The sequence below is a fragment of the Schistocerca cancellata genome, chromosome 1 (assembly GCF_023864275.1).
Source record: "Schistocerca cancellata isolate TAMUIC-IGC-003103 chromosome 1, iqSchCanc2.1, whole genome shotgun sequence".
NCBI lineage: Eukaryota > Metazoa > Arthropoda > Insecta > Orthoptera > Acrididae > Schistocerca > Schistocerca cancellata.
Genome location: NC_064626.1, coordinates 1,041,062,826 through 1,041,077,892, shown reverse-complemented (window position 1 = coordinate 1,041,077,892; position 15,067 = coordinate 1,041,062,826). Strand labels below are relative to the sequence as shown.

Here is a 15,067-nt window from a genome sequence, read left to right as displayed (position 1 = left end):
AGGCCATACGTACTCCACAGTTACACGAAAAAACGGCAGCAGCATGCTTATAAATATACTCATTCATCTAGGTCTTTGTTTACATCCGATATATATTGTTGGTGAAGAAATTGGTTAAATATTTACTGTGTTTTAGAAAGCACAGAAACATTAGGCTACTGGCCCATCTTTTGCTTGCTGTTCCTTTAAGATATGTTTATTTGATTTGTTTGTGTACTTAATAATGTGTGTTAGAGCGTGTTCATGGTCCAGCCCTAGGGATATTTATTTAATTTCAAGTTATTTAAATGTAAATCCAGTATTTAGAATGTGTTTTCATCATGTTTGTGAGTGTGCGTTGGCTTGGAGACAGGGCGGGAGCTCTCTAGCCAATCACAGTGATCGTTGCAAAAAGGACACATGGAGAGACTACATGGAGGTGGGGAGGAGGATCGTTTCGAGAGAGGACAGGGGCGTTCTAGACAGTGCGGGAGAGGACATGAGAGTGTCCGGGACAGTACGCCGCGACAGACGCACGGTCGTGGGAAAGACTTGGAGAGTGGGGAAGTTTGCGCGTGGTCGCGGGAGATAGAAATATTTCGTAGATCCGACTTGTGTTCTTGTGAGATTTCCATGGCTTCTGAAGTGAAGATGTAGTGTGCGAGTAGAAGTGAATATCTCGCGAGCTATGTTGTTGTTCATAACTAATTACGTGAAGTAAAAATCTATTGTTTCCCTGTTATTTTATTTAATTGCTGGACCAATGACACCAATAAGTGTTTTACAGTAATAAAGGGCATTCTTGAAGGTACTTCTGCTATCGCACTCATCATTTAAAGTCGTTAGAATAGTACCTGCAGAATTTATTTAATTGATATCTTTAATTTATAAATGTCCATATTACGTTCAAAATTCGCAATTGCCGAGTGATAGGAACCTTCGACCATTCGATTCATGTGTATATTCATATTGTATACTGTAGACTCAGCATTTGGCTTGTAATGCGGCAACTACGTAACCCAGCCAATAGACAACGAAACCAGCTAAAACTTTCAATATTTCAACTCTGAGTCAGAGAGTACGTAGTTGTAGGTCGTTCATCACATATTTCTATTTGAAAGCCCGCAAAGCTTAACGTAAAATGAAAAATATGTTTTTTCCTTACGTGGAATTCGTTATATTTAAGAAAATATGAAAAGTAAAATTGAATTTATTATTTTAATCTGATATTTGCATGACTGACACTTTACTTGATTGAATTAATAAAGGAAATGTATTACGTCATTTGAAAGTAAGCTCGCTTCCAAGTGCACTGACGGAAAAAAATCGCAACACCTGAAAATAGTGTACAGTAATGAAATTTCAGGAATATATTTGTCTAGGTAATCTATTTAAATGATTAACATAGCAAGGTCACGGGTTAATATAAGAGCGAGATAAGGCACTAGAAATGTGAAATGCTGGTACATAAAGAACGGGTGTAGCCGCCAGAATGTTGAATGCGAACGTGAAAACGTGTCTGCACTGTGTCATACAGGTGCTGCATGTCTGTTTGAGGAATGGAATATTATGCTTGTTGCAATTGGCCGGTCAACACGGTGACAGTTAATGCTGTTTGTGGATGACGCTGGATTTGTAGTCCGATGATATTCCTTATATGCTCGACTGGAGACAGATCTGGTAATCGAGTGTGCCAAGGCAACATGTCGACACTCTGTAGAGCATGCTGGGTTACTACAGCGGTATGTGGCCGAGCGTTATTCTGTTGGAAAGCATCCCTGGAAAGCTGTTCGTGAATGGCAGCACAACAAGTCGAATCACAAGATTGAAGTACACCTTGTGATTCTTCAAATTCTCCAGGCGTATTTTATGACGAAATAAATCTCGGGTGAACAGCGTGGTATGAGTGTGCATAGGACACTTGTAATATTTCGGCAATCGACCACGTTGCCATCATCAGGTGCGCTGATGTACTGACCGTCGGTGGGCCAGCGCCACGTATATATAGGACAATCCCCCTCCCGCTCCTCTCTCAGGCGCTTCCTATGAGTCGGTGCGGCCAGCGCCCCGGGCGCGGTCCAGGTGCAGCGTCCGTTCTCCCACCGCCTGGGCGCTGCGCCCTAGCTCTTCTCGTTCAGGAGGGTCTTCCGGCACCGCTCTCGTTATTCTTCCCTCCTCCCCGAAGTCGGTACACTCTGGGAAACATCCTTTTTCTTCTTAATCCGGCTAATCGCGGGTTTCCACGCCTTGCTAAGGATGTAACCGCTGTCACGATTTAGTTGTGGCTCCCTTACTCTGATCTATATGGCTTCTTTGATGACACAGTCCCAGTATTTGGAAGTCTGTGTCAAGACTTTGGTTTGGTCATAATCCATGCTGTGGAGTTCCGACAGCATTGCTCAGCGATTGCCGACTTACTGGGCTGTTGCAGTCTAGTGTGCCGTTGATGTTCTCGCCATCGGTCCTCAGTGGTACGAATGGTCTGTTCTATGTATACACTACCGCATTGGCAAGGTATCCGATAAACCTCTCATTTACGTAGACCAAGGTTGTCCTTGACACTACCAAGAAGGGTCTTGGTATTGCTTGGAGGACGGAAGATGGTTTTCACTTGGTGGTTACGTAACATGCGTCCAATTTTTCCGGATAAGGCCCCACAAAACGGAATAATAGCCAAGGCCGCCTCCTCCTGAGGTTCATCCTCAGTTTCCACCGGTGCTGCAGGTGTGGGATGTACAGCCTTCCGAATTTGCCCTTCCTGGTAACCGTTCCTCCGAAATACGGTCTTCAGATGGTCCAATTCTTGTTGGAGACTGTCACTGTCGGATATGGTGTGAGCTCTGTGTACAAGAGTTTTGAACACGCCATTCTTTTGTGCCGAGTGGTGGCAGCTATCCGCATGTAGGTACAAATCGGTATGCGTCTTCTTCCTATATACCCTGTGGCCCAAAATGCCGTCAGCTCGTCTTCTAATCAAAATATCTAGGAAAGGGAGCATCCCATCCGTTTCGATCTCCATGGTGAACTTAATATTTTCGTGTCTGCAGTTGAGATGATTGAGGAAGTCTGCCAGTTTATCTCTTCCATGTGGCCAGATAACGAAGGTATCATCCACATATCTAAAGAAACAGATGGGTTTTAGATGTGGTGATGCAAGAGCTTCCTCCTCGAAATGTTCCATGTACATATTTGCGACAACGGGTGAGAGTGGACTCCCCATGGATACTCCTTCTGTCTGCTCGTAGTATTCACCGTCAAAGAAGAAGTAACTTGATGTCAGAACATGTCTGAAAAGGTTGGTGGTCTCTTCGTCAAATTCATGGCTGATGAGTTCCAAGGATTCTTGTAACGGAACTTTAGTGAATAGAGATACCACGTCGAAGCTCACCAGTATGTCAGATTCCTTAAGCGCAAGGTTGTTGATGCGTCCCAGGAAATCCACGGAGTTACGGATATGGTGTGTACATCTCCCAACGTAAGGGCTAAGCAGTTGTTTGAGGTGCTTGGCGAGAAGGTACGTTGGGGCACCAATATTACTCACAATGGGACGTAACGGTATCGATTCCTTGTGCACCTTCGGCAGTCCGTAAAGTCTAGGAGGAACAGCAGCCCTCGGGCGTAGCTTCTTGGTAATCTAGTCAGGGAAGCTGGAATCTTTGAGAAGCGCCAGAGTCTCCCTCTCTACCCTCTTGGTACGACCGGTGTGGTATGCGCTGTCACCAAGTAGGCCCCGCATCTTCTCAGCATAATCCTGTCGGGGTAGGATCACTGTTGCGTTGCTCTTGTCTGCAGGTAATATTACTATGTCTGGATCTTCTCTTAGCTCCCGTATGGCGGTCCTCTCCCTGTAGGAGATGTTCGGTTTCATCAGCTTTGTTTTGGTTAGAGCTCTGCAGGTTTCGCGACGAACTTCTTCCGCAGCTTCAGGTGGTAGTCGAGCAGCTGTTTGTTCCACTGTGCTAATGATGTCAGCAATGGGTACATCTTTAGGAGTCGGAGCGAAATTCAATCCTTTTTTAAGAACGGAAATAGCGTCATCATCCAGTTCCTTGTTAGAGAGATTGCTGATGGTCTTTCCGCTGCCATCGGAAGGTTGTTTCTCCGATATACGTTCAAACTTGGATGCCTGTCGTTCGGCTGACTTCCTCTGGGTTGAGTCCGCAGTGGCCCATGTGACACCATCAACCAATTCCCACGCCCAGGGGTTGATCCGGTTGGCCAGTTGTAGATGTAACTGTAGGAGTTCTTTGTTGGTAGTGTCCAAGCGCCGCGACCGCTGCGGTCGCAGGTTCGAATCCTGCCTCGGGCATGGATGTGTGTGATGTCCTTAGGTTAGTTAGGTTTAATTAGTTCTACGTTCTAGGCGACTGATGACCTTAGAAGTTTAGTCGCATAGTGCTCAGAGCCATTTTTTTGACCAAGCGCCACCGCGTGAAGCGAACTCTCTCTCGTACCAAAGCTAGGCTGGCACGTTTCTTGGTTCTTCTGGCCGCCGCTGAGTCGATGTGATGCTTGACCTTAGCAAAATTCGGTACCACACGTTCTTCTCGGCACTTCATAAGAAAAACAAAAGATCTCAGTAGACGACTTCTCCGATGACGCAGCTTGTCGATCCTTTTCATGCTTCAATACATCTCCTCCCCGTAGAGGTATGTGATGTGACTCTTCAATTTCTCCAGGCGTATTGCACACTCATACCAGGCTGTTCACTCGAGATTTATTTCGACGTACACCTTTCCAGTCATGGTGCGTCGAATAACCATGAGAGTGCTCCTGCTGTCATATGACATCGCAGTCCAGACCAGGTGTAGGTCCAGTGTGTCTAGTATGCAGACAAGGTGGTTGCAGGCCCTGAACTAGCCTCTTTCTAACCAACGCATGGCCATCACTAGAACCGAAGCAGAACCAGCTTTCATCAGAAAACACAACACACCTCTACCCTGCCCTCCAATGAGCTCTCGTCACCACTGAAGTCTGAAATGGCGGTGGTTTGACGTGAGTGGAAAGCACGCTACAGGGAGTCTGGCTCGGAACTGTCCTTGAAGTAACCGAATTTGTAACAGTTCATTGTGTCACTGTGCTGTCAACTGCTGCTCAAATTGCTGCTGCAGAAGCAGTACAATGCAATGGATCCATACGCGAACATGGTGGCCTTCCCTCTCGGTAGTGCCACGTAACCGTCCGGAATCCGACCTTCTTGCGACCGTACACTCTCGTGACCACCGTTGCTAACAGTCATGTACAGTGGCTACGTTCCTGCCAAGTCTTTCTGCAATATCGCATAACGAACATCCAGCTTCTCATAGCCCTATTACACGACCTCGTTCAACCTCAGTGAGGTGCTGATAATGGCGTCTTTGTTGCCTTAAAGGTGTTCCTGACTAACATCAACTCACCACGTCCAGTCTCAAAGGTAACTCGCGCTCATGACCGTTACAGCATGAATCTAAAGCAAACCTGATTTGCATCCTCGCAGTGGCACTACTAGCGACATTCTTATAAACTGGCGCGAAATTGAATAGCCATCATTTTTCAGATGTAGAACTTTCATTTACGTCACGCATCTCCTTATTAGTGTTGCGTTTTTTTTCATCAGTGCATTTTCAATAATGTCATATTCCTTTATTAACTGTATGTAGGGCGTTAGAGTGTACATATATGGGTGATTTCGCATTAAAAGACGTTCCACGAAGCTTGAATGTGTCTTCCCTCGTCTCCAACTTCTCTCATGTTGCGATAACCAAATTGCCAAAGATCTAGCTGACTGACCAACAAATACTTTGCTACAGTGCTTGTAGGTGGTATACATGCTTCTCTGTACCAAAGGTGTCTGATCGTCTTTGCTATTGATTAATAAGTAGGCTATGCTGTTGTTGGAGTAAAACGGCGCTATCTGGTTGCGACACTAATTTTGTTGCAAAGCTGTCTGAAATTTTTGTCAACATATAGGGTAGTTTATCACTAACTAGGACTGCCTGTAGCCTGCTTATCCGGTTCTCGTCTCACATAGGTAGCAAAGTGTCAAGTGTTATGCAGCAGAGTCACAAATGGAACGGTAAGTAAAGATGACATTGGCCACGTGTTGTTACTAACCACGGCTCCTCGTGCAGTCTTTCGTGGATTATATTCATAAAACGCACCATTTCGGTATGCAGACCGGCGCTGATCACTCATCACGACCAGCTCGTTCTAGGCATCTCACCTGAGCTGCTGCTTTCTTGCTAATGCCTGTGTCGTACACAGCGTCCATCGTCAGAGCATCCGTGGCGTAAAGCGAATTCCCACTTGCTACTGCAGACAGGATACACGTACTCTCAGCACTGGGCATCGTGCGAGACCAATCAAGCGTCATATTGCACCTCAAATTTACTCGGAAACGTTTAATGGTGGATGCAGATTAATTTTCTGCACTGCTATTCGTTTAAAATTAATCTAAATAGTAGTCTGCAGCCTCACTTTGACCAGGGACACAGGTTTAAGCTTCTCAGTCCTCCAAAGTAATTAAAGAACTGTAACTGTCTAGCTTCTCTCTGGCTGATTCCGAGATCTGACCACTGCAGTCGAGTATGTACACCTCTGACAGGTCACACACCATCTGCAACTGTTTCTTAGCAATGTCAAAAAAAAGCTCTGAGCACTATGGGACTTAACATCTGAGGTCGTCAGTCCCCTAGAACTTAGAACTACTTAAACCTAACTAACCTAAGGACATCACACACATCCATGCCCGAGGCAGGATTCGAACCTGAGACCGTAGCAGTCGCGCGGTTCCGGACTGAAGCGCCTAGAACCGATCGGCCACCACGGCCGGCCTTAGCAATGTCTGCCGATAACCTCCACAACAACAAAACAGGAACACAGTTCAACGTCAATAGGTGAAATCTGTATATTGAGCAAGCAATAAAGGAAACAAAAGAAAAATTCGGAGTAGGTATTAAAATCCATGGAGAAGATATAAAAACTTTAAGGTTCGCCGATGACAATGTAATTCTGTCAGAGACAGCGACGGACTTGGAAGAGCAGTTGAACGGAATGGACAGTGTCTTGAAAGGAGGATATAAGATGAACATCAACAAAAGCAAAACGAGAATAATGGAATGTAGTCGAATTAAGTCGGGTGATGCTGAGGGAATTAGATTAGGAAAGGAGACAACGTAATAAAGGAGTTTTGCTATTTGGGGAGCAAAATAACTGATGATGGTCGAAGTAGAGAGGATATAAAATGTAGACTGGCAATAGCAAGGAAAGCGTTTCTGAAGAAGAGAAATTTGTTAACATCGAGTATAGATTTAAGTGTCAGGAAGTCGTTTCTGAGAGTATTTATATGGAGTGTAGCCATGTATGGAAGTGAAACATGGACGATAAATAGTTTGGGCAAGAAGAGAATAGAAGGTTTCGAAATGTGGTGCTACAGAAGAATGCTGAAGGTTAGATGGGTAGATCACATAACTAATGAGGAGGTATTGAATAGAATTGGGGAGAAGAGGAGTTTGTGGCACAACTCGACTAGAAGACGGGACGGGTTAGTAGGACATGTTCTGAAGCATCAAGGGATCACCAATTTAGTATTGGAGGTAAGCGTGGAGGGTAAAAATCGTAGGAGACCAAGAGATGTATACACTAGGCGGAGTCAGAAGGATGTAGGCTGCAGTACGTTCTGGGAGATGAAGCAGCTTGCACAGGATAGAGCAGCATGGAGAGCTGCATCAAACCAGTCCCAGGATTGAAGACCACAACAACAACAACGGGTGAAAAGATATGCAAAAATACCACGCTAATATTTCCACGGAGACGCATGGAATTTATTCGCTTCGTTCTGTGAACAGTACCTCCAGCTACCCAATGGTTCCAGGCTCTGGTTCAATATGCTACTTCCTAATCAGCACTCCCACTCTCACTAAAAATAGCAACAGTTGCCTAGAAAGACAGAAAGGGACTAAACGGAATTCCACGCCTGTACACGAGAATGCACATTATTGTAGTCTTTCCGTATTTGGAAAGTAACTCTGTTGATCACGAAGGATCATCAGCTGCCAAGGATCAACACCATATTTGTCGTACACGGCCCCATACATTGCCACCTCAACCCCACGAGGGCTGACGGCTGACTACACAATTTCGTCAGCTCAAAGCTGATCGACGAAATTATTTCACACTAGCGAACAGCCCCAGCTCTGCACGGATGACACTAAGTGTATACGGCCGGTCACTTCTCTGTTGTAGCGGTAATAAGTTATATACGTAAACCCTGCACCTGAATCAGCCTGTTAGTGAAGACCGTACCAAAATTGGTACATTAGTTCCTCAGATTAGCCTTGACATACAGAAAGAAACGGTGGCAGGGCACTTTAATTTATAATATGTATAATAGGTAACACAACAGAGATTTAATTTAATTGATGAAAGGAGAAAATATAAAAATGCAGTAAATGAAGCAGGCGAAAAGGAGTACAAACGTCTCAAAATGAGATCGACAGGAAGTGCAAAATGGAGAAGGGACCGATTGATAGGACATGTTCTGAGCCATCAAGGGATCACGTATTTAGTATTGGAGGGAACCGTTGGGTAAAAATTATACAGTGAGGCCAAGAGATGAATACATTAAGCAGATTCAGAACGATGTAGGTTGCAGTAGATATTTGGAGATGAAGAGGCTTCCACCAGATATTGTAGCTGCATCAAGCCAGTCTTTGGACTGAGGACCACAATTAAAACAACATAAAGGAAGAAATTACCGTACGTACTGATGTACAGATTCTGGTATAAGTGATTTCATATGCCTCAATGATTCGTTGCAAGTCTTTCAACTGGGCGTCACTTCGGCGATATATGTGTACATAACCCACTCCACATACCCAAGTACCGGAAAGAGAACTATAGTTTAATGTGGAATACGACCGACTTTAGGTTAAGAAGCAATTTACCGCTAGACCGCCAGACCGGCAATGATTTTTGTCAAGCTTCCCTGCTGTCTGCAGTTTCGGCGGCTGCTTATTGCTCTCCCTGCCAGGTACTATCTCCTGTGTATATGCTAATCTCTAGATTCCATCATTGGCACGACACGTCACTCAAAACATCATTTAAATATGTAATAGTTAGCAATACGTGTATTATACATTCATTATTACTTTCCAGTAAGAAACTGTGTACACAAACCTACATTGTGAATCGGTCTATCTGCCATTGAAAGCCACATCAAAATATCTACAGTAGTTGCTGAGATTAATATTCACCTACAGACGGAAACCGTGGTGGAGTACTTGCAATTTCGTGCTTCCGCTACTGGAACCTTTCTAGAAGTTGGTACTTCCTGCCAGGGGCGCCAGAAAATTTTTACAATTCTACAACGATCATTTATGACGTTTCAGGGATGAAACTGATTTCAGAGACGCTGGCTATCTGAATAGATTTAGAAGCTACGTCTTTTTAGCGTTTATGAAAATTCTCCACCGCGGACACACTGATAGCCAGTATTTCCGCACGGAATGCCATGGCCATCTTCTCTAGGAAGATTGCTATCTCTAATCTAGGCTGTATACGGTAAATGCCGGTACCAGCGCCTTCGTCTGTTTTCGATCCTTGTGTACTATGTCTCCTGCACAGTTTCGTGGCTCATCCTCTCACTATTCGCTTCTTCCCAATTGTTATACTGGAAGGTTAGCTGAAGCAGCCGAAAATTATTAAATGGTCAGCTGGCAATTTTCCAGACCATTCCTATATTTACCACATTCCCAATATTGATGTGGGATTCTGGATATCCTAAAGGCATCCAGTTATTTCCAGTTTTTCGCCAGTATGCCCCTGCCGCTGCCTCCATTGTAATCTAGAGATGTAACGGGAATATGCCCGGCGTGCTATCCATCCCAGCAATGGACGTGCTGTGCGGGCTTTCAAATTAAATGAAGTGTGATGGTAGCCCTCAACTACCTACCCTCTGACTCAGAGCTGAAATATTAAAAAGTTATGGCTGGTTTCGTTGTCTAGGGGCTGGGATACGTAGTTGCCGCATTACAAGCCAAATACTGCTGAGTCTACAGTATGCAATATGAATACACACATGAAGCATATGGTCGAAGGTTCCTATGAGTCGGCAATTGCGAATTATGAATGTAAAATATAAATTTATAAACGATAGATTACAATTAAATAAATTCTGCTGGTACCAGAAGTACCTTTAAGAATGCCCTTTGTAACTGCAAAACACTTATTGGTGTCGATAGTCCAGCAATTAAATAAAATGTATGTTGAATAACAGGGAAACAATAGATTCCTACTTCAGGTAATTAGTTATGAAGAACAACATAGCTCGTGGGATATTCACTTCTAAACACATAGTACGTCTTAACTACAGAAGCCACAGAAATCTCACAAGTGCAGAAGTCGGAACTACGAAATACTTCCATCTCCCGTGACCACATGCAAACTGCTCTACTCTCCCAGTCTTCCCCGCAACTGTGCGTCCGTCGCTCCGTGCTGTCCATGACCGTCTCCCGTCGTGTGCTACTGTCCCTCGCGCCACACTGTTCAGAAATGCCGCTCCCGTACTCTTTTTCCACTTCCACCCAGTCTCCCCATTCACGAGCGCTGTGATTGGCTAGAGCGCTCCCGCCATGTCTTCAAGCAAACGCACACTCTCAAACATAATGAAACACATTCGAAATACTGGATTTACATTTAAATAACTTGAAATTAAATAAATATTCCTATGGCTGGGCCATAAAAACGCTCTAATACACATCATTAAATACATAAACAAATTAAATAAAATTATATCAAAGGAATACAACAGCATTATGCCAGTAGCCTAGTGTGTCTGTGCTTTCTAAAACACAGTAAATAATTGACCAATTTTTTCATGAATAATATATATCGGATATAAACAAAGAAATAGATGAATAAATATATTTATAAGCATGCTGCTACCGTTTTTTCGTGTAACTGTGGAGTACTTATGGCCTGACACGATTAATAGTAATTGGCCACTTCGACCTCCAATAACTTGTGTACTATTCAATTTACATGCCTGTAATTTATAACAATTTAGGTTTACACTAATAGCTTTCTAAAGACATGTCGACCAACGAAATGGGATGAACAGTTTAGATTTTGGAAATTCATTTCTGGGTGTTACTTGTATAATTTATTGTGAGATACTAAACTTTAAACTAATAAAGATATTGGAAATCTGATTACACCAACAGAATCGTCGTGCAAATAACGGTAATGTACACGTTTCTTTTTGAGGTATCACGATTCATCTGGCTACTATTAATTTCTATACGAACTGTGAAAGTCCGCCATCTTTGGCACTCCCGGCATGTCTCCTACATCGACACAGCATCACCACGGAATTCCCAGCCACGCGGTCGGCCTGGACCCCGGCTAACGTTCGCCACCATGCGGCCGCCGACGAGCCGATGCCCGCCGAGAGGCCCCAGCGCGGCCACGCAACTCCAAACTTAGAATATTTTCAGGGCACCACAACTCACCCGTCACCTCACAGCTGCTAATACCGCCTATTATGGCTAAACAGACCAATATCTGCACCTTGCCAAGCTACTTAGCGGCTACTTTGTTCCATCACACTGTAATCCCACAAATTACCATAGGTCTTTCTACAGCAGCCTACATCTGGGACTTGCTCCTGGGCTTTAAACCATAGTTTTTTCGACAGACTCTTCTAGAGGTCATAAAAAATCTTTCGCCTTGGAGCATAAATTCCTCACGTGAGATATCAATGACAGCATCTAGGGTTATCTCATGATACTTCATTACCCCTCGCCGAGAAACTTAAGATATGGTTCCTTGTGAAAGTTATTACAGCAGTTTGCTTGGGACGGACACTTAGTCCTGTTACCTGCATCAATACTGCACAAATCTGCCAAGTATTTCAATGCCTTTTTTTCACATTCATTACTGCGTATGAACTCTCTGCTTGCACTGCCTCTTGTGCATATATTATCTTCAGCAACAACTCTTGTCAGATCACGATTCAGAATACATTTCTATGTGATCTGAATAATAATCTGGTTGTAGCCCACGTTAATACCCTACGGTATAATCATTGTAATGTTTTTTCCTGGTAATAATCATAATCCATTTACTGATACGTAAAATTATTTCGCTGTTTTGTCGTTGCTAAATTAAAGTACTTCATGAATAACACATGCTTCCCTAAGGGGTTAAAGAAAGAGTGCGTGACCAGACGAGTGCGTATTTCGCTTCTAGCCTGGCCAGGCAGGCAAGCTGCCACACGCAATGAGCAGAACGGGCAGGCTGCTCTACTCCTATCCAAACCAAACAGTGCCCAACTCAAGCATGCTAAAGGAGCATTCAGTTTATTCTGTATGCTTTGATTGTAGTGGTTTCGGAATTTAATGGGAAGTTCTTTTTTGCATGAGTATCACTAGACGAAGCTCAATGAAATAAATATTCATTCTGAGTAAGTATGGGCCAGAAAATGGCAGATTTTATTTCATCTTTTTTGCATATTTCGGGCTCATTTATTTATTTCGATCGAACCATATTGAGGTCGCTTCTAAATCATGTTTTATGTAGTACTGAGAATCATCTCTGAAAGTCGAGCTCCTTTGCACCTAGGAACCTGAAGATGTCAATTATACTGCAACACCAACTTAAGTAAGGTTTTGGAAGTCTAATTTCTGTAACCTTAGTGTGCTTCAGTCAAATATGAATCAAGTCATAACCATGTAATTACTTTTTCTAGTATCGTATTGCGGGTTCGCTGAACTCATTGTAAATGGCCAAAATACACTCCTGGAAATTGAAATAAGAACACCGTGAATTCATTGTCCCAGGAAGGGGAAACTTTATTGACACATTCCTGGGGTCAGATACATCACATGATCACACTGACAGAACCACAGGCACATAGACACAGGCAACAGAGCATGCACAATGTCGGCACTAGTACAGTGTATATCCACCTTTCGCAGCAATGCAGGCTGCTATTCTCCCATGGAGACGATCGTAGAGATGCTGGATGTAGTCCTGTGGAACGGCTTGCCATGCCATTTCCACCTGGCGCCTCAGTTGGACCAGCGTTCGTGCTGGACGTGCAGACCGCGTGAGACGACGCTTCATCCAGTCCCAAACATGCTCAATGGGGGACAGATCCGGAGATCTTGCTGGCCAGGGTAGTTGACTTACACCTTCTAGAGCACGTTGGGTGGCACGGGATACATGCGGACGTGCATTGTCCTGTTGGAACAGCAAGTTCCCTTGCCGGTCTAGGAATGGTGGAACGATGGGTTCGATGACGGTTTGGATGTACCGTGCACTATTCAGTGTCCCCTCGACGATCACCAGTGGTGTACAGCCAGTGTAGGAGATCGCTCCCCACACCATGATGCCGGGTGTTGGCCCTGTGTGCCTCGGTCGTATGCAGTCCTGATTGTGGCGCTCACCTGCACGGCGCCAAACACGCATACGACCATCATTGGCACCAAGGCAGAAGCGACTCTCATCGCTGAAGACGACACGTCTCCATTCGTCCCTCCATTCACGCCTGTCGCGACACCACTGGAGGCGGGCTGCACGATGTTGGGGCGTGAGCGGAAGACGGCCTAACGGTGTGCGGGCCCGTAGCCCAGCTTCATGGAGACGGTTGCAAATGGTCCTCGCCGATACCCCAGGAGCAACAGTGTCCCTAATTTGCTGGGAAGTGGCGGTGCGGTCCCCTACGGCACTGCGTAGGATCCTACGGTCTTGGCGTGCATCCGTGCGTCGCTGCGGTCCGGTCCCAGGTCGACGGGCACGTGCACCTTCCGCCGACCACTGGCGACAACATCGATGTACTGTGGAGACCTCACGCCCCACGTGTTGAGCAATTCGGCGGTACGTCCACCCGGCCTCCCGCATGCCCACTATATGCCCTCGCTCAGAGTCCGTCAACTGCACATACGGTTCACGTCCACGCTGTCGCGGCATGCTACCAGTTTTAAAGACTGCGATGGAGCTCCGTATGCCACGGCAAACTGGCTGACACTGACGGCGGCGGTGCACAAATGCTGCGCAGCTAGCGCCATTCGACGGCCAACACCGCGGTTCCTGGTGTGTCCGCTGTGCCGTGCGTGTGATCATTGCTTGTACAGCCCTCTCGCAGTGTCCGGAGCAAGTATGGTGGGTCTGACACACCGGTGTCAATGTGTTCTTTTTTCCATTTCCAGGAGTGTAGTACATTCTTAATTCCCGAAATGCATTTTAGTAAACTTGTAGTTCGTTTTACATATTACATTACTCTAAAAAGTATATGTTTTAAATAATATTAAACTTTCTTCGCACTACATTGCGTATCACAAGAACGTACTTTTTAAAATCCACTGAGGCGTATTTTTTTCCTTTTTAAATCAATATTTACCCTAAATTCAGAAAGCCTATATACTGTTAAGTGGTCTCGAGTCATAAGCAAACATTTCCAAACACATGTCAGCTGCTAAGTCTTTATCTTCTTTCAAGATATTTATGGTGTGAGGAAACTGATGGTCAAATGTACAACCAGATGCTAACATACTCGAGGTTCACGAGTGAGTGTCTAGTAACTTTTTACTCAGTTTGCACTACGACACACCTACATATTTCTCTGAAGCTGCCTCATAAACCCACGATAACATTTCCGCTCCTGGGCTTGGCCTCTCTCACCTGACTGGTATGTATTTCCCAAATCCCCCGTCCGGCCATCCTGATTTAGGTTTTCCGTTATTTCCCTAAGTCGCTCCAGGTAAATGCCGGGATAGTTCCATTGAAAGGGCACGGACGACTTCCTTCCCCATCCTTCCCTAATCCGATGAGACCCATGACCTCGTAGTTTGGTCTCTTCTTTCAAAACAACCCCAACCCTGTTTCCCAATTCTTAACCTCTCCTCAATCTCTTTTAAGTTCGGTTTGTTCATTTTGCTGCTCCCACCGCTATGATAAATCAGCTGCAATGAAACAACCTACGCAGATATATACCTGGCTGTTCTGGAATTCACGGTAGATTGATTGCGAAACCTATTGTCAGGTGCATCAAGCTGAACGGGTCCCGGAGACTTGCGGAAACCCATGCTGGCCTCATTTAATCACTGTG

The 15,067-nt window shown here is 44.9% G+C and overlaps 1 protein-coding gene across 1 annotated transcript in view; it reads right to left on the bottom strand.

Annotated features, from left to right (window-relative positions):
- LOC126124802 (solute carrier organic anion transporter family member 74D-like) overlaps positions 1–15,067 on the bottom strand; it is a 241,642-nt gene that overhangs the window by 62,919 nt on the left and 163,656 nt on the right. The gene's annotated exons all lie outside the window — the stretch shown is intronic.